Raw genomic sequence first — 19,124 nt, forward strand, 5'->3', positions numbered from 1 at the left:
TTACCTGGCATACACACAGCGAGATGCGTGGGGAAGGTTATACCGTGTACCCACAACAGCGCACAAGTTGCAACTGTAGAAGGGGTCCCAACGTTTTGGGAAATGTTCTGCAGCAACCAGACAGCCTCCAGAAAAATCAATGGGTACTGTGGGAGGGGTCCTAGACTGTTGATAGGTGTTCACAATCAACAAGACAACAGTTTAAAGATGAATTGGGGACTGTGCAAGGGGTCCCAATTTTGGGCGAAATGTTCCTCAGCAACTGGACAGCCTTTAGAATATGCAATGGGGACTGTAGGAGGGGTCTTACGCTGTGTGCATGTCTTTCCGATCAATAAGGCAACTCTGAATACATGACATGGGAACTGAGCAAGGGTTTATAACCTTTTTTTAACTGTTAACAAACAAAGAACACAAAACCAGTATCACAGCAGAGGGGGACGGTGGAAGGGGTGCCAAACTGGGATAGACAGAATGGGTTACAAATGACACGCTATTGCTATTCTGAAGCCTGCCGGGGGAACTGGGCGGAAGCATGTTGTCCGGCCTCCACGGCCTGCAGTCTGTGGTGCAGAATCCACAAAGTCTCCATCTTTCTGATGGTGTCCTGCGTGGACTTTTTGTGCTCCTCAAACTGCTGACCTGTAAATGCAGAGGAATAATTGGCATTGTATGTTGTGGCCACGTGCACATTGCGTGTTGTTCACATTTCAAGGCAGAGCATGGGTTTCCACAGTGTGCACACATAGCCGATGCAAGGACAACACGATGCTTTGGTCCAATTACATGTATGTAATCTATGCAAATCTCACCTAGGGCGGTATTTTTGCCGTCCAAGATTTCAATCCTGGCCATAAGATCCTCCAGACTTGTTGTCTGGGTAGACTGGGGCAGCGTGGTCGTCTGCGTGGAGACTTGCGTGACGCGGACCAGTCCAGCCAAGGTGTGTCCGGGTCTGGGTGGAGTGGCCTGGGAGGACTTGCCTGTTATGAAGAAAATGCAGAAAGCATCATGTGTTGACATTTCGCGCCACCCACTGCAATGCTGCCCATGCCATGACATTCCATCCTGCCTGGTGCGTGGTTGGATATCCTTCAGAAAGATTGTAAGGGATGTTGAGATGCAGGAGCCGCCGGACAGTGGGAATGCTGGGTGCATAGCAACTGTAAACACCATAACCCATATATGTGGTTGGTAAATCGTGTGCACCGACAGTTTTGCAACTGTCCCGCACACGGCTGGCCGTGAACCAGTGTGATTGGCGACCTAGCTTCCGGCTGTTCCTCGACCACATCTTCCTCTCCTGAGAAGAGCAGGTCGCTTGTTGGACATGATGTGGGTGGAGAAGGGAATTGTTAAATCACAGAAGAATTCTCATCGACCCAACATGACATTGAGTTACTTGCCAACCACCTTGTGTGGAGGAAGGCAACACATACACTGCTCACTGACAACATTTATTTTATTCTATTTATGGAATGTATTCTGGCAGGATGTCCAGCCACTCAGAGCGACGTACAAAACAGGAATACAAAACCTAGACATTTAAAATCTGAAAACAATGAGGATAACATCTAGCCCACCCCAAAAGCCTGCCTGAAGAGGCAGGTCTTCAAGGCAGGTCGGACACTCATCAGAGAAGGGCACAGCTGGCATCCCCGTTGACCACACATGTGGAGAGGTCAGAGACCTGCACTGTGGCTCCCCACAGCACATCATGTTAGCAATCGCCCATACATGGACAGTGGGCATGACACGTGTCCACACATGTCGTGAAGTCATAGGCGTGCACTGTGGATACACACACCTGATCAAGCCAGCAACCGCCCATACCTGGACAGTGGGCACGACAGCAAAGCGGGACCCAAGAAGTACACAGTCCCATCAAACTCAATAAACATAGTGTTTACACCTTCCCAAGGAGGCATGTTTAAGACCATAACTCACAGATGTTGTTATTGAATTAGGGAGCTTACCAGCTGGCCGGCGATCCTCCCATGAGGGACGCCCCCCCTCCTTCCACAATCCATAAAGTTATTTGAAATAAGGCAGTCTCTTGTTGGGGGGGGGGAACCCCTTTGGATGCCTCCATGGCGTTAAAGAAATCGGCCTTCAGCCGCTTGAACGGGGAGCGCACCTGTGCAGTGGTGTGCTGGAACCCAGCTTCACCCAGCTGACGTGCCACCGCTTGAAAAATATGAGCAGTAAGGAGGGGGGTGTTCCCCATTAGTCGCTCCGCTTTTCCCGCCCTCTTAACGAAGGTGAGGAGCATTCTGAGCTCCTCAGCTCTCCAGTAGCGCCCCTTCTGTGGTCACCCGCTAGCCATGGCTTCCATGGTGGGATCCTTCACTTTTGCAGCAGCGGAAGGCCCTCAAATTGCTGTCACGCAAAAGCAAAAGCGTGCAACGCGCATGTTTGGAGCAGCATCGGGCCTACAACAATAGAGTCATGAACTCCGACCTCCTAGACAAGCCTGGTCGGTAATGCATTGCATTTCCAATAATAATTCCTGCACTGAGTACAAACAAAAAGCTCTGGTAGTTCTCACGCCAGGAAAGGAATAGATTCCACAAACGCAATACATAATACTGTGCATTTTATAGGTGGAAGAAACACGAAAGAGGCAAAAATGGTGTTTTGCAGAAGCGCACAAGCGCAGAACCAGAAGTCATGTTGGCAACATATGTTTCTGTAGTTGTGGGCCCCCTGGGCCCACACAACCAGAAGTTTACACTTGAAGGGGAAACACATATCACTATGGCACAGACATAAGTGGTATCCGAGGGAGTGTTTGGCGAGTGGAAAAGGGAAAGATGCAATAAGCCACTTGCAAAATGCAATCAGTTTTCTGCTATCTCGCAAAAGCGCATGTATGGAACAAATGCCAAAAATGCTGCTGTAGTACGTGGGACACCACTTATGGCAGCAACAGTTAGCGTGCCTTTCTGAACAGACCCCCCCTCCCTACTCCCCTGACCCGCGATAGTATACAGCCATGACTGCCAACTTAGGCAAACGGGAGCCCCTACGTTTGTGGCGGTCACGCAGTTGCTTGCGGGTTTTCCGCCATGTCATCCGAAACAGCTCATCCTCCTCCGCCTCCCTTTCTTGCTCCGCCAACATGAACTGCTGGGAGACATCCCTGAAAAGCTGCAAGTGGAGATGAACAAGAGCAAAAAACTCCGTTGACTCCATTGCGGCCACAACTAAAGTATCAGGAAATTCAAATTTTGGCAGAAACTAAATTTAAGACTGATAAAAACTGAGAGAAAACTGAGAGAACTGAAACTGCCCGATCTTTCCATCCCTAGTCCCAGGTTCAAGTCCCGCATCTGCAGGCCAGGTTGGGAGAGACTCCTGCCTGAAACTCTGCAGAGCAGCTGCCAGTCAATGTAGACAATACTGAGCTAAGTGGATCAATGGCCTGACCTGGGTCTAAGCAGCTGTCTGTGTTGCTTCGTTCCTCAATATGCCAAAATTGACCTTGGAAAAAACAGTCATTACATAAGAACATAAGAACATAAGAACATCAGGCCAGTGGCCCATCTAGTCCAGCATCCTGTTCTCACAGTGGCCAACCAGGTGCCTGGGGGAAGCCCGCAAGCAGGACCCGAGTGCAAGAACACTCTCCCCTCCTGAGGCTTCCGGCAACTGGTTTTCAGAAGCATGCTGCCTCTGACTAGGCTGGCAGAGCACAGCCATCACGGCTAGTAGCCATTGATAGCCCTGTCCTCCATGAATTGGTCTAATCTTCTTTTAAAGCCGTCCAAGCTGGTGGCCATTACTGCATCTTGTGGGAGCAAATTCCATAGTTTAACTATGCGCTGAGTAAAGAAGTACTTCCTTTTGTCTGTCCTGAATCTTCCAACATTCAGCTTCTTTGAATGTCCACGAGTACTAGTATTATGAGAGAGGGAGAAGAACTTTTCTCTATCCACTTTCTCAATGCCATGCATAATTTTATACACTTCTATCATGTCTCCTCTGACCCACCTTTTCTCTAAACTAAAAAGCCCCAAATGCTGCAACCTTTCCTCGTAAGGGAGTCGCTCCATCCCCTTGATCATTCTGGTTACAACAGAGAGCTTTAAAAAAAACCCTGAAAATTTATTAAACTGTAATTTTTTTAACAAACAAAAAACATGTCAATTGGTAGAAATGCTAATTCACCTCCCCTTGTTATCAGCTGACAGCAGCAAAGGCAACAGCAACGATCCCCCACCCAAGCCCCTTGCCTCCCACTTTCCATTTCCCCACACTTCCCTCTCTGCTCACGCCACAACTTTCAAGGCACCATGAAAAAATCTGCCTCTTGTCTCTGGCAGAATTTGAACTCGTGCCTGAGGCCTCCGTTTCTGGCAGAAGGTTGCCACGCAAGCAAAAAGGCTTCCAAGCGCAGCTAAGAGAGGGTGCCACAGGAATCCTGCCTGCAGCATGAAGACGAAAGTCTCCTGCCTTTGAGGAACTGAACTGCTGCTGGGGCCAGAGGAGACCGAGTCAAAGCACGGCCTCGCAGTGTCGTTGGAAAGTTATTCAACGGAGCAAAGTGGCCTCCCCTGGTGGCTACTCAGGGCTGCTGGGACAAGAGCCGAGACTCCCGGCAGACACGGGCACTTCTGAGGTATCGCTCAAGAGAAGGGGCAGAGCGCTGCAGGCACCCGGCAGGCTCAGAGGGACTTACGGGGCCGCTTGAGAAAGGACAGGGCGTAGTCCTGGGAGGCAGAGGCCTTCTTCTTCTTCAGCTGCACCTGGGATTGAGCCGTGAGCTGCAGCTTGATGGCGCTCGAGTTGATCTTGGCTGCCACCAGTAGATCCTTCATGCCCTTCATCTTTTTGCTCTGGAAGGTGAGGAGGGGCCCTTCGGGAGGTGGACTAGGGCCATTGCTGGGGGGCCCTTCCTCTTTCTCTGGAGGGGGCCTGTCCACTCGCTGGCCGGAACTGGGGTGCCGGCGCTCTGTCACTTTCTTTGGCAAGGTGGCTCCTCGGGCTTGGACTCCCGGCGGGGACCTCGGTGGCGCCCCTCCCGTGGATCTTCGCTGCCTTGCTCGTCGTCCTCGCTAACTTCTACCTCTGCCAGGAGATGCCAGGGACTGGACTTGGGGACCTTCTGCACTGAAAGCAGGTGCTCTACCACCAAGCTCTGTTTCCCTCTGTGGACAAGGCAGGAGAGGAGGGACACTCACTCTTGGATCACAGTGGCTGAATCAGCCCAGGCCTCCAGTGCCTCCTTGACGTTTTTGTTGCGGCAGTGGTAGCTGGCCAGGCACATGTATGGATAGATGTGTTCATTGTGGTCTGAGTTGATCCCCTAAGGGGGGGAAATGGGGGTGGGGGGTAAGAGAGGGCCCAGGCTGACATTCACATTCAGGCTCGGGTGTTATTGGGACTCATCCTGCCATATCCAGACAAACCCTGGAAAATTACAGGCCCAGGTATAACGCGTTCTGCAAATGCTGTAGAAATTCACCTTGATCAAGGCACCTCAGATAGCAGGTAAATACACAGTCACGAAGCTCGTTCAGGGCCAGGTCAACAGGCCAGGCAACCCCCTTGTCAAATACATCAGGAAATAAACAAAACATCTGCATTTGTGCTTCATGGGCACCTTACCTTGAGATAAGTGTGGCCTTATAAAGATGATCGATGTATTGAGTTGCGTTGAGTTTATTTACAGTCAAATTGACCCTTCAATACAAAATAATATTACAGTATAAACAAGTATAAATGGGATCATTTTGATTTAACAGCAGAAAAATATACACTCAAGTAAAAACAGTATACAGAGAGAAAACATTAAAACTAAATTATTGCACCTTTATTTTCCTACGTTTAATAGCAGCAGCACTAAATTTGGCAACAGCTAGTGTCACCTCCGGTTTATAATCACCTAATAAATAATCTAGGTAGAAAGAATCTGTTTTAGCTGGAAAAGGCGACAAAATAGGCGCAATTAATTCATATCTTATATCATGGTAAAATATACAACGAAGAAGAACATGTTCATTCGATTCAATTTCTCCATCAGCACAGGGGCAGATTCTCTCAGAATATGGGGTTTTGTTATATCTGCCAGACAATACAGCAGATGGGAGTATGTTTAATCTAATTAGGGTAAAAGCCCTTCTATGATGTATGAAAATTGCAGTCAATGACCCAAAAGCTTATAAAGATGCAGAACAGTAGGAACATATTACTCCTTGCCCTGACCACACTCCAATTGTGCGTAGGGAGGCCAACCTGCGTCACCGCCCCCCCGGTGCCCTAAAACTCCGGGTGGATGAGACCTGTTGGCCCCAAAGGCGACCCGTATCCTGCCCTCGGGCCGTAAAACCCGGAGCTGCAGGCCTCCGGAACCGCCTATCACCTCCAAAGGTGCCTAAAGGTGTCACCTAACTGCCCTTCACCTTCAACCTTTCCCGCACTTCCTCAATAAAGCGACCATTAAATATTAAATTCAAACAGCCAAATCAACCTAATAACCACAGGAAAAAACACCCGTACTAACCCTGAATGCCCTTCCTGCTAACCACAGTATGGAGTAGGCAAAAGAAACCCGCCGGCTAAAACGCAGGCAAGCCAAAAATTCCTACTCGGCCCCAGAGGCGGCCAAATGATTCACACTGTAGCACAGGGAGGGTAGGGTGGGTGCCACAATTATGAAGAGGGAGAGGGGGCGGACAGCGGGAGCCTAAATAAGCTCGCATGCCCCGCCCCCTCTAGAAGCGCGCCGTGACTACGTCACGCCAGTCCGGCACGCTTGCCCTCTTCAAATATGGAGGCTCCGGATTCACCCGGGCCGCAAACACGCCCCGCAACCCGGTAAGTCCCGGGTGCGAAGCGGGGTTGCGACCCAGGGGTGAAATAAGACGCAGACACAATATGATGGGTTAAACAACGGGCCACTTTATTAAATCAAATTCATATTATGATAATGAACCTGCAAAGGGGAACATAAGTGCGGGATTCAACTGGTGAGTCAGGCAAAGCCTGCTTGCAGCTATTTGGGTGACCCAAACCCCTGTCGGGCAAAGGGGTGCAATCTGTCAACCCCTTGCCCTGACCACACTCCAATTGTGCGTAGGGAGGCCAACCTGCGTCACCGCCCCCTGGTTTTTAGTACTTACAGTAAGTGATATGATAACTGCTTTAAATGTAAATGTGTAGATGGAGCCTATCTACATTATGAAACTATTCCACAGAGCGAAAAAGTCTATCCCCTCCTCTCCAACCAAAGCTGATGTGTTATTTTTATTTTTGCTGTGATAATCCAGTTCCAGTTTTTATTTGGTCTACAGACCATAACCCTCACATATCATACAGTAGGGCCCCACTCATATGGCGGGTTACGTTCCAGACCCCCGCCGAAAAGCGAAACCAGCCGAAAAGCAGAACTCCATCAATAAAATGGTGCCCAACGCCTGAAAAATGCCGTAAAAGCGGAACAAGCACCGTATGAATAGGGCCTTACTCTAATTGAAAGCCGCCGTATTAGCAGAACACCGAAAAGCGGGCTGCCAAAAAGAGACTGTATAAGGTTATCAAAACAGTCACAGCCAAGAGAAAATACCAATATATGTGAACACAAATTGTCCCTTTTAAATTAAGAGTAGAATCATAGAATAGTAGAGTTGGAAGGGGCTTATAAGGCCATTGAGTCCAACACCCTGCTCAATGCAGGAATCCAAGTTAAAGCATCTCTGACAGGTGGCTGTCCAGTATAACACAATCTGTTCACAAATGAGATATCATTTGAAAATGGGCAACTGTGACTCAACCTCTTCCCTTCAGTAACTGAGGCCTAGTGTGTATAGGTACAGCAAGGACCTTGGCTGTATTTTCTATAATCGTAGGGTTCAAGTATGCCACTGAAATGGAAAGATAGAGATGCATCCAATGCTCATCCTACTCAGAGTAGACCCACTGAAATTAATAGACATGACCAACTTCAAAACTTGGGAAGTGGCTTCATACTGAGTGAGACCACTGGTCCATCTAGTTCAGTAATGTCCACCCCAGGAGTTCCAAAACTGATCTGTGGGCCACCAGCGATCTGTGAGCTTCATTCAAGTGGTCTGTGGTATTTCCACATTGAATATTCATATTTATTTTTATCTGTATTTTTATTGCTTCTATTATTTCTTATACTGCATTACAGTTTGAATTCTATGGAATGCAAATTATAATAACTAAAATACAATATAAGAATTAAAAAGCAATAAAAACCCAATTTCAAGCCATACAGCATCTAGCACAGTGCATTGCAGGCAGAAACATTTCTGCCAGTTCTCCCAAGAGGCCCGTGGGGGGGGGGGGAAGAGTTTGGGAACCACTAGCGTTTTCAAACAGGGATCTTTCCCAGCCCGACGTGGAGATGTCAGAGACTGAACCTGGAGCCTTCTTCATGCAAAGCAGATAGTCTACCACTAAGTCCTTCCTCTAATTCATTCATTTTAATGGGTCTACTCACAGAACTTAGTTGCAGGCGACCCACAGAATGCATCTGAATTCCCCAAGCGCAGAGAAATTAGTGGGGAGATAAGTCAGGATCTTATAACCCTATAAGAATTACAATATAAAAGATCATGGACTATCATTTCAACTAAGCTGCTTTCAGGAGGAAAAATTCTCAAACGCCAAGGCAGTCTAGTAACAATATCCCACAATCTGCCACACCATTGCCTCAGAATCTTAAATGCTGTAAGTGAAAGTTACATGGGATTTTTCAGAAAAAAATGGATTTGATTTTGTTGTTAATGAAGATGGTTTCTGCCTAAATAGGATGCAAACAGTAACCTGTTTAATTTCTGGGGTCCAAAGAGCCGCAGAAGTTCCTGTGCCCAAATGGGGGTTGGACTCATGCTCTCACACATCAAAGAGAAGCAACGCATAGAATCCCTTGGGAGGTGGTGAGCTCTCCAACACTGGAGGCCTTCAGGAGGCAGCTGGACAGCCACCTGTTGGGTATGTTTTAAACTTGGATTCCTGCATTGAGCAGAGGGTTGGACTCGATGGCCTTATAGGCCCCTTCCAACTCTACTATTCTACAATTCTGTGATTTCTCTACAGTAAACAAATCCCAGCCATTTTCCAGTTTCTTATGAATTCCATACACATATATGCTCTCCTTTCATCACAGGCTCTCCAGGCAGGTGGCAGTGTCTGCACAGCTTATTTGAGCCGCTTTTAGAGGAGATGTCTACCACCACAGAATAAGCTTTAAAGAGTTTTCGCTTGGAGCTGTTGAAACTGACTTAAGAGGCTGTTTTGCCCACATCATCCCCTGTTGGTTGTCAGGTATTAAGGGTTCCCACATCCCCTTCTCAAAATGTCTTTAGAGTATTTGATGAAATAGTGTCTATTTCCACCCAGAGTTTTAGAGACCAAGGGCCGTAATTCAACTAGCTTTTACTCAGAGCAACGTTGCCTGGAAGGGAATGCAGGCCTCAGGCTGAAAACTGACCCCACCCCTGACCTATCAGCTGCCTCCGGGGCCTGCCTCCTCCAGAAATGCCTTCTCTTCTTTCTCAGTCAATGTGATCCTCAGTGGATCCCAAAGATTTGTGGAGAATAAGGCTACTGATGGTCAGTAGTCATGTGGCTGTGATTACCCTCAGCCTCTAAACAGTGCCAATGTAGGGGGACTCATGGGCAGGAGAGGGCTATGGGGCTTCTCTTGTGGGCTCCTTCGTCCACACCTCAAGATATATGGTTGGCCACTGTGGATTTCAAGATGCTGGGCTAGTCGGCCCTTTGGTCTGATTCAGCAGTCTGGCTCTTTTTACGGCCTTTTACAGTTACGGCTGTGGGATATCTGAGCACAGTTGCCCTCCCCCATCTGATTCCCCAAACTGCCTCCTAGTCAGCACCTCCTTCCACCCAGAATATGGTTCACCTGCTCACTGGTGCCTCAGCTGGCCTGGTTTCCTCAAGGGGGGACACTTTATTATGCCTACATCTGTTGAAGCCACATAATTCCTTGAACTGATGGGTGTGGGAGGAGGTGATACAGAGGCCTATAATCAGAAATTTTGTTGTTGTTGGGAGGTGGGGTGTTTGGGGAAGAGAAGGAATCACTGCAGAACAGAAGGGTGGGGGGCCTAATCAAAGGCCCGTTTCTGTTCCCTCCCAGATGCCTACGCGAAGCCTAAGAGCAGGACATGAACCCTCTCCCACTCAGGTTCCCATCAGCTGAGCACTATTCCGCAGTAAGGGAACAGTCCTGCAACACAATCCTGTGGAGGTTTTCTCAGAAGTAAGTTCCACTGTGTTTGATGGAGCTTATTCCTGCGTAAGTGTGCCTAGAAATCCGATTTTGCCAGCACCTTGTTTCCATCTTGCTCCAAGACAGCTGACCGTAAACACCCAAACCACGATTCCGTAGACGACTGACAATATACACCAGAACTCTCAAATACGTTACCTCGAAGTAGCAAGAAACACACTGGATTACAGTAATAGATCTGAAAAGTCTGGAGTCTCACATTTTCAGTTTAACATGCGGCTTCTAAGCAAGATTCAGAGAAGGTCTGCAACATTCACACTTGTGTAAATACATGCATTGTTAGAGAAGTGCAATTCCTCCAGGGTCTGCTTCCTCCAGAAATGCCTTCTCTTCTTTCTCAGTCAACGTGATCCTTGGTGGATCCCAAAGATTTGTGGAGAATATGGCTGCTGATGGTCAGTAGTCATGTGGCTCTAAACAGTGCCAGTTTGTGGGGCTCACAGGCATAGAACCAAGGAGTTGGAAGCGGCCTACAAGGCCATCGAGTTCAACCCCCTGTTCTGCGCAGGAATCCAGGAGAGGGCTGTTGTGCTCCTGCCTCTTGTGGGCTCCTTCACCCAAACCTCAAGATATCTGGTTGGCCACTGGATTTCAAGATGCTGGACTAGACGGCCTTTTGGTTTGATCCAGCAGTCTGGCTCTTTTGGTATTCTTAAGGCTGTGGGATATCGGAGCACCAGTTGTCACCTATCCGATCCCCCAAGCTCCCATCCTACTCTGCTCTCTCCCCTCCCTTCCCTCCATGGCACCTGCTCATGGGTGGTTTCCTTGAAGGGGGAAACTTTGTTAGGGTTTTATTCCTCCTGAGGAACCACCATAATCACCTGAACCTAGAACAGATGGAGGGGAGGAGACAGAGGCCCGTAACCAGAAATGGTGTGTGTGTGGGGGGGGTGGATGTCTGGAGAAGACAGGAAACCATTGCAGGACAGAAGTGTGGGTGGCCTAATATACAATTGCAGACGCGACCCTACCATTTCATGCATTACGTCTGCAGTTCATGGAACTGGAGGACATCTTAACTGCTGGGAAAGGAGCAGGAAAGAGGCAGCCAAGACAAATGATAGCTTGGAGAGAATGTGGGTAGAGGGGACTTTTCTTTGTCTAATGCTAGTACTTTGGGTCATCCAATAACATTGATAGGGGTTTCTTCATGTAACGTTTCATTAATGTATAGAATTCACAGGCACAAGATGTGACCAGGACTACTAGCTTGGAGGGATGGAAACAGGAAAGGGGTTACACCAATTCATGGAGGAGAAGGTGGTCTATGGTCTTATCAGTGATGGCTATACAGAACCTCCAGGTTTAGAGGCAGTCTACAGCTGAATGCCATCTGCAAGAGTTTAAGCAACAGGAGTGGGCTATTGGTTGTGGGCTTTCTGGAGAGATCTGGTTGGCCACTGGACTAGAAAGGCCTTTGCTCTGATCTAGCAGAAGGGCTCCTTGTGTTTTTTCATGCACACACAGACACCAATCTGTTCTCCACAGGCACATGGCCCATTGTGTATCTCTTGTGTGTGAGCTTGTGGGGTGTGTGTGAAGCCCCTTCCATTGCCATGACGCATCACATGGAGGGATTCCAATATTGGGATAGATGAAAAATGGAGAGGAGATAGAGGTAGAGAAAAAGAGAGTGCATGAAATGGGTGAATGGAAATGCAGGGAAAGAGTTTGAAGGAGTTAAGCTCTTCAGGAGGGGTCGGCCAACTTAAGTTGGGATATATTAAGTACACATTTTAGTATTCTCTATGAAAGGTCTACTTGTTCTGGGCATTATTTTTAATAAATAAATGTATGTTTGACACATTTTTAGCTAGCCTGGATGTTGGATATCTCACCCCATGTGTCTGGTGTAGATATGCTCAAATAACTGTATGGAGAGAGTGTCCTCCTGGGCTTTGTAGCTCAGGAGGTGGTGGAGGCAGGCAGCATTACGGGCAGCCTGCTGGACTCAGCAGAGTGGCAGAATGACTGGCCTAGTGACCTCTAATGGGGCTGTGACAATGGACTTTATTTGTTTGAATTAAACAAATGTATTTTGCTTATTTGTTTGCTTAAAGTAAAAAGTGTTGGGCCTGTTTGAAATTGTAGCACAGTACGACTTGCTTGTGTGATAATTTGCTGACAGTTAACTTACTTGTGAGTGTGTAAAGAGAAATGCTAATTTGCTAACTTGCATTTTCATTGTTTGTTTAAAGCTGCGTTTGCAAAAATAAGGTCCCAGGCTTTTAGTTGCAATGTCCACCTGTACTGTAGAAAAGTATCAAATATTGTTGCAACATTCAAGGTGGAACAGTGTGAAAAACAAGTTCCATATATGGATATGGAAGCGAGGGGACGTTACCAGAAGAAGATGGGCAGGGATTAAAGTGACGTAATTATGATCATAATGATGCATGAATAATTAGTAAAACAAAGCTGATAAAAAGACTAGCAAGGCATAGTTTGCCAGAATTAGCTTGCTATTTCTCCATGTGCACGTGTTAGCAATAAATATACTCCATCCTCCATCTTGTTTCGTTCGTTCTTGAGCTCTATTGAGTGAGTATTTTGAAGCGAACCCAAGCCACTAGACCTCAAAAAGGGGCTAGGGCGTTTTGTTTATAACAAATTGGCGTCCCTGGGTGGGCATCATCTCTTTAGCGTTCCTCTTTGCCTTGGACGTGGTCCACAGGGGGTTGGGAAAGTGCGCACCAGGCTATTTTCAGCCTGCCCAAGCCTGTGAGAGCGGATCAGGGTGACGAGGTATTGCTGGGATGATTCCCTTTTTAAATTGAAACAAGGTTGGAGAGGAGCAGGGGTTTGAACGTTCCAATGTCTCTTCGAGAGCTGTAAGAAGCCCAGTGGGCTTAAGTGTGTTGAATAGTGAAGTGAGTGACTGTGTGTATGAGAGAGAGGCTGGGCCGCGAAAACCGGGAAGCGAGTGTTGTACGTTATTTGTCCGTTGTTCCGTCTCAGGCATCTCCCCAGGGTAGACAGAGAGGCTACCTAGACAGAGAGGTTACCCGAGTGTCATTTGGACACGGGAGGGGAAGGGTGCATCGGAACGTTATCTGTCTGTTGTTTTGTCTCAGACACCCCCCCCAGGTAGACGGAGAGGCTACCCCCAAAAAGTCGTACGTCATCTGCAAAGGGCAGATAGGACTGGACAGGGAACATGGGGCAGGGTGCTTCAAAACAGGACAAGATGGAGAGGACAGGACAGAGGAAAGAGTCAGAAGAGAAAGGGCGATTGGAAAATGACCCCCCTTGAATGTGTTTTGCAAAACTTTCTTAGATTTAGGATGAGTGTTATGTCTTCTGGAGGGCTGGTCCCGAATGAAGAACAATTGTAAATGTTTTGTGATGAAGAGTGGGTGGTGGGGCTGTGAGAATATCCAATCTTGCCAAGGCTGGGCAGTTGGAAGCTACCCTCTTTAAGATGCTGCCAGGCGAAACAACTTCGTGGTGGCATGCATAGGGTTAGAAAGAGCCATCTGCCCAGACCCCCCCACAAGAATGTGCGCTGATAAGGCGCTGGCTCAATGTAAAATTAATGAGGGGAAGAAATTGGAAACTAAGCCTCCCCCAGTTTTTCAGGCAGAAGAGGAGGAATGTTAAGAACGGGTCTGGAAAGAGTCAACAGAAGGGGAAACCTTGGAGACATGGGATAAAGTTGTTTTAAATGTTTGTATAAAATGGTCATGCGCTTGCGAGAAAAAGAGAAAGTGTGTAAGGCCTGTGTTTTCCCGGGAAGTAAGAATATAAGAACAGTATTAGGAAGGATTTTGCATAAATAAAATGTGTATGAGTTGGGTACCCAAGTGTGAGGATATATGTGTGTAGTTTTTTTTTCTGTGGGTTTGTTTTCAAGGAAATTTTCCTCCCTTTATTTTCACTCCCTGATTCAAAGAACCTAATCTGTGCCTCTATGCTTTCAGCAAACGTGTAAATCAGAGTGAAGAGATCTGCTCTGTTTGTTTAAGCAACAGAGATAGGGGGTGAGGAACATCAGAGCTCCCACACACATGCACGTTTCCCAAGGAATGTACTCAAGGACAGCAGGGACAGAACCGGAGAGATTTTGAATCTCGGTGTAAGACCTTGAGACCAAATTCCTACCTGGTTTTGGATCAGAGCCCGCATGGCTTCAGCTGTATTCAACTGCCTGCTCTGGGCATAGGAGAGGTAACAGGATCCTTTGATTTTTTTAAGTTTAAAGTTATGAATGGGTTAGGAGAGGAATGAATGATAGTGGTTAATCCAGACGTTAAGGTGTATGTCACTTGTCTGTGTTCCTAGGCTTAGTTTCAGACATCTCCGGCAAACAGAGAGGTTGTAGCAACATGGGGGCAGGGTGCTAGGAAGTAAGAAGAAAGGGAGTTGGGATTGTTGTACTGTTGTGTGTTTTGTCTGTCTGTGGTAAAAACAGTATTTTGGTTTTTCTTTTTGGAGCTCCTTTTCGTTATTCTGGTATAGTGTTAAGAAATTTAGAGTATAAGTATGTTGCGGTATTTATGAATGCAACTTTAATTGTCTCTCTTTCTCTTGTATTTTTTTCTGTGCAAGATTTGATTATATTTATTCATGGTGGGTCATGGTGAGAAGAACGTTTTCACCTAATATTTTATTTCCTTGGGGGCTTCCTTCTCTATCAAATTTCTTAGAGTTGGAATCTCCAGTCTGTGTGTACAGTGGATTGATTTTTGTTCTATAATGGTTTAGAATTAAGTATGATAAAATATAATATGTTGCGAAAAAGAGGTGTATGAATCGTGTACTCATGTGTGAATGTGTGAAGGTTTCTTGAAATGTCTATTGCTGTTTAAAGAACCGCTGTTCCTTTAGCGGTCTTTGAAGTCAAGTGTGAAAGAACTTGCTCTGTTTGTTTAAGCAAGTGATTAAGAGAGCTGAGGAAAGTAAACAGAAAGTTTGAGTTACAGTGAAAGAGAATGGGTGAGAAATGTTTTGGGTAAATTTGTGGATTGTTTTAAGAGAAGAAAAGAGAATAATTTCTGTTCTATAATGTCTGAGTTCCCTTTTTCTTTGTGTTTTAATTTACTGGGTTGCAGTTTGCCTTCTGTGTATGTGCGTGTTTAAAATTACAGCCCCTCCTTCTTTCCCCCCCACTTGCCTCTAAACAGCTAAAGGAATGGCGCGACTGTTGTCCCTTTCAGTCCGGTATATTTATCTTTCAGTGCTTGATAAATGTTTCTGTGCACATAGATCATGATTTAATTACAGGAATCAGTTCTTGTCCGATCCAAGATGTTTTTGCTGGCACCTGCAAGGGGAAAGTTTTTCTTTATGGATTTTTGCATAGGGTTAAAAGTCTATTGCTAACTCCTTTATTATTTCCTCCAATTCTTTGACATGAATATGCTGATGTTAAGGGTTTTGCATTTGTCTGTTTTGTTTGATAAATGTTTATACATTAAGATGCCTGTTTTGTTTTTACATGAGCGTAGAAGGGAATTTCCTCCTTTTGGCACTTTGACAAGGAGGCATAGTTCTGAAGTATTTTTATGTAAAAGCTTTTTGAAACTCTTTTTGCCACCCAGTTGTAGAGTTAGAGATATTAAGCAGTTTAAGGAATGTTAAAACTTAAGATTTTAATTGATGTTTATGCTTTATTGTTTATACTAAGATTGATTGACTGTGTTTTTTTTAATTATGTCGATTGATTTCAGCCAGGCCCAATCCCAAGGAGAAGAGGAAGGGCCTCATTAATTATTGTGTTGTCTGTTATGTAATTATTCTCCAGTTTGTGTATATAGTGGACTGATCTTTTGTATTCTACAGCAGGTTAAAATTGTTTTGTGTTGACATTTGTTGTCTGATGCATGGGCATAGGTTTGCCAAAGGTGATTTAAGTAAGATAGTTTGAAGGCAAGAGCATATGTAAGGTGGATAGAGTTACGAAGAAAAGGTGCAAAGTATGTTGGAAATAGTATGTTGCAAAGAAGGTGTAAAAAGGTGACTATTTTCCTGCTTATCTTATTTTGCAGAATACAAAAATTTGAAAGGTTTAAAGTAATATTAGAGTTTTTCCTCTGATTCAGTACGGGGTTAGTTTTCACACTGAAGTTCGTTCTCTTGTATGTGTATGCCTATAACCCCTCCTTCTCCTCCCCAAACAGCCTTGAGAAAATCAAGCAGCCACAGAGGGAGGGCAGATTCTCACTCCCTGTTTTTGTTCCACAGGAAAAGATTTCTTTGACTAAAGAAGTTGAAACTCCAGAAACAGCTGGAACTAAAAGGGCTCCTGTCTTTGAGCAAAGTTTTATTAATGTTCTTAAAGGGGAACATACAAAAGCATCTTCTGAAAGTGCAGGTCCTTGCTTAAATGCTTCAGAGTTGCTTGAAAACACACAAGATGTGCCCACTTCCATAGAAAAAATATATATACTGATTTGAATGCTTCCCTTGGGTCTACCACACCACAGTCTCTTGTTAATGAATATTCTTTTCCTGAGGAACAATCTCTTGCTGGCAAACAGCCTTTGGATCAAAACAAGACTCCAAGTATAGAGCTTCTAGCTTCAGGAAGAGTCTATCCAGACATTGAATTTATTTTGAAAATTAATACAATTTGGCTTCCAAAACAGCAGCTGGTTTCTGATGCCATCTGCATGCAAATGGACAAGTTGCAGAGCCCTGATTTTAACAGAGAGTTGCTTTCTTCATTGTCACACTTTGTGTGTGCAAATTCAGGCACTGATGCAAATGTGTTATAGCATACAGTCCTTCATAAGCTGAATAACAAGGAACTCAGAATAATTGATCTGCAAACAGGGTATTCATTGGTGAAAATTTCCTAACAGGGTACAAATGGAAGTCAATAAAGTCCAATGGTTATAGACATTGGATGGATTATGGTAAGAAACAGGGAAAGTATATTTAGATATAAGGATAAGATTTACAGTAATATGGTATTCTTTAATGAGCCCAGTTTAAAGGGTGTAATATGTTTTGTTTTAACCATGCTAATTCTTTTCAGCCAAATCAAGATCAACAAGAAGAATTGAGAAATTGTAAAAGGCCTTAAGTTTAGTAGCTACAAAATGTTTTTCTCTTTCTCTCTTTATATCTGTTAAACTTCCTCTTACAGATAGAATTGCATTTGTAAAGAGAAATTTAATTTTTCTTTCTGGGGCCCCTTTTCTTTGTTTCTTCCAGTATTTTTGTGTCTCTTTAGCAACCTCTGTATATGATCAGAGGCTAGAGAAATTTGAAGGCCTTTAGAATGTGTAGTTATGTTGTGTGTCTGTCTGTTGCAACACGGTATTTTGGGTTTTTTGTGCACTTTTGAGAAGTCTCATTTGTAGCCATGAAGGTATTATTTTTATATTTTCCTTCCTGTGCTGAATGATTTGCTAAGGAAGCATTAACCCCCAAAGAAACTTTTTTTGTGTGTGTGAGACACAGGAGATTTGTTGCAGGTATTTTGATTGGAGCCTCATATGAAGTTGGTACCAACGTATTGGGCCTTTATATAGCTATGTAACAGATGTGCTATTCCTTAGCATGTGTTAACAGCATAGAGGCCTGCTTAATGGGACTACTACCAATGGTCTGTGTATAAGGTTGCAAAGGTGCAAATATAAGGGTGTATGAGAGTTTCACCCCTCTTTTTCTTTTAGTAAGGATTTGTTTTCAAATGTTGAAGGTCAAGTTGTATGATATGTACAGATGTATGTAGAAGATTAATGATGTGGAAAAACAACATTATAACTTAGTGTTTGGTTATCTATGTGAGAATATGTATGAATTATACATATGTTTCCATACCTTATTCAAATAATGAGTGATTCTATATCGGGTCTTATAATGTGAGAGAATGTTACAGATGCCATACAAGATTTCACCCATATCAACTATAAAAGAGTGTTTGAAATAGGGTTTGTCTTTAATTATGATCAAATGGATATGTAAATCTTGGAGGCTAAAGAAAAAGGTCCTCAGGGAAAGATATCAAGATTATTTATATTATGCATTATATTATATTTCATGAATTTTATGAATAGCATTGTAAGCAGTTAAAGCAAAGAAACACAGATGCCCTCTCAACTATGGAACCCTGATGCTTTGTTTTCCTCAAAAGGATTGTTTTTAAAGGACTTGATGGATTTGGATTTTTCCAGGAGCAACTAAAGGCTGTTATTGCCTCTGCCCATGTCAGTGGGAGAAAAGGCATTTTTAATAAGTCACACGGGGGGAGGTGGTTCTGAGAAACACAGTCTTCGTACTTTTTCCTTCCAGAAAGAAAGCTACTGCAATGAACTGTTTTTTTTATATCATTTGAATTTTTGATTAGCATCAGCAACCCACAGACTGATCGATTAACTATTTGATCTTTTGAAGATGAACTTTGTACAAACCTGCAGTGTGTTTCAAGACTATATTTGTTTTACTTCAATTATAATGTTGAGTGTAACTATTTATGCATTATGTTTTATGTGATGATTTAACCATTGGCTGTTTTCTTTACATAGCTTAAGTGTTAAGAATGTTTTGCTTTTGGGATGTTTTTGGCCTTTTAGATCCCTTGTGATGGGGTCTATAGAATTTGGAAGTGCAATGCCCAGGAATTGCACCAGTGGGCCATAATTATAGTTTGGAATCCCATCAAAATTGCTTTTCTCTTAAAATGATTGTTGTATTTTATTTCTCTTTTACGCTAAGTATTGAATCAAGTATATGGGTGCGTGCATTTTGTGATTATGTTGTTATTGATGAGTAATATGTGATTTTTCATTTAAAGTCCCTGTATGAACCATCCAGAGAATAGATCTGTTTCAACACCTCAAACTCATTGCATTAGGCTATGGCCTAGCTAATCTTCAGAAGTTACTTTTTC

General features: G+C 44.7%; 1 long non-coding RNA gene across 2 annotated transcripts in view; it reads right to left on the reverse strand.

Annotated features, from left to right (window-relative positions):
• LOC133374678 (uncharacterized) overlaps positions 1-19,124 on the reverse strand; it is a 25,074-nt gene continuing 5,950 nt past the window's right edge. Inside the window, exons 1-4 of one of the 2 annotated variants that reach the window (XR_009759934.1) lie at positions 6,506-6,626; positions 5,611-5,685; positions 813-983; positions 1-642 (exon numbers count right to left, since the gene is read on the reverse strand). This is a non-coding gene — a long non-coding RNA (uncharacterized LOC133374678). Of the gene's footprint in view, positions 643-812; positions 984-5,610; positions 5,686-6,505; positions 6,627-19,124 lie in introns of those variants that run through there. The other variant, XR_009759935.1, reaches the window with a different exon arrangement.

The sequence above is a fragment of the Rhineura floridana genome, chromosome 22, assembly GCF_030035675.1.
Source record: "Rhineura floridana isolate rRhiFlo1 chromosome 22, rRhiFlo1.hap2, whole genome shotgun sequence".
NCBI classification, from domain to species: Eukaryota; Metazoa; Chordata; class Lepidosauria; order Squamata; family Rhineuridae; genus Rhineura; species Rhineura floridana.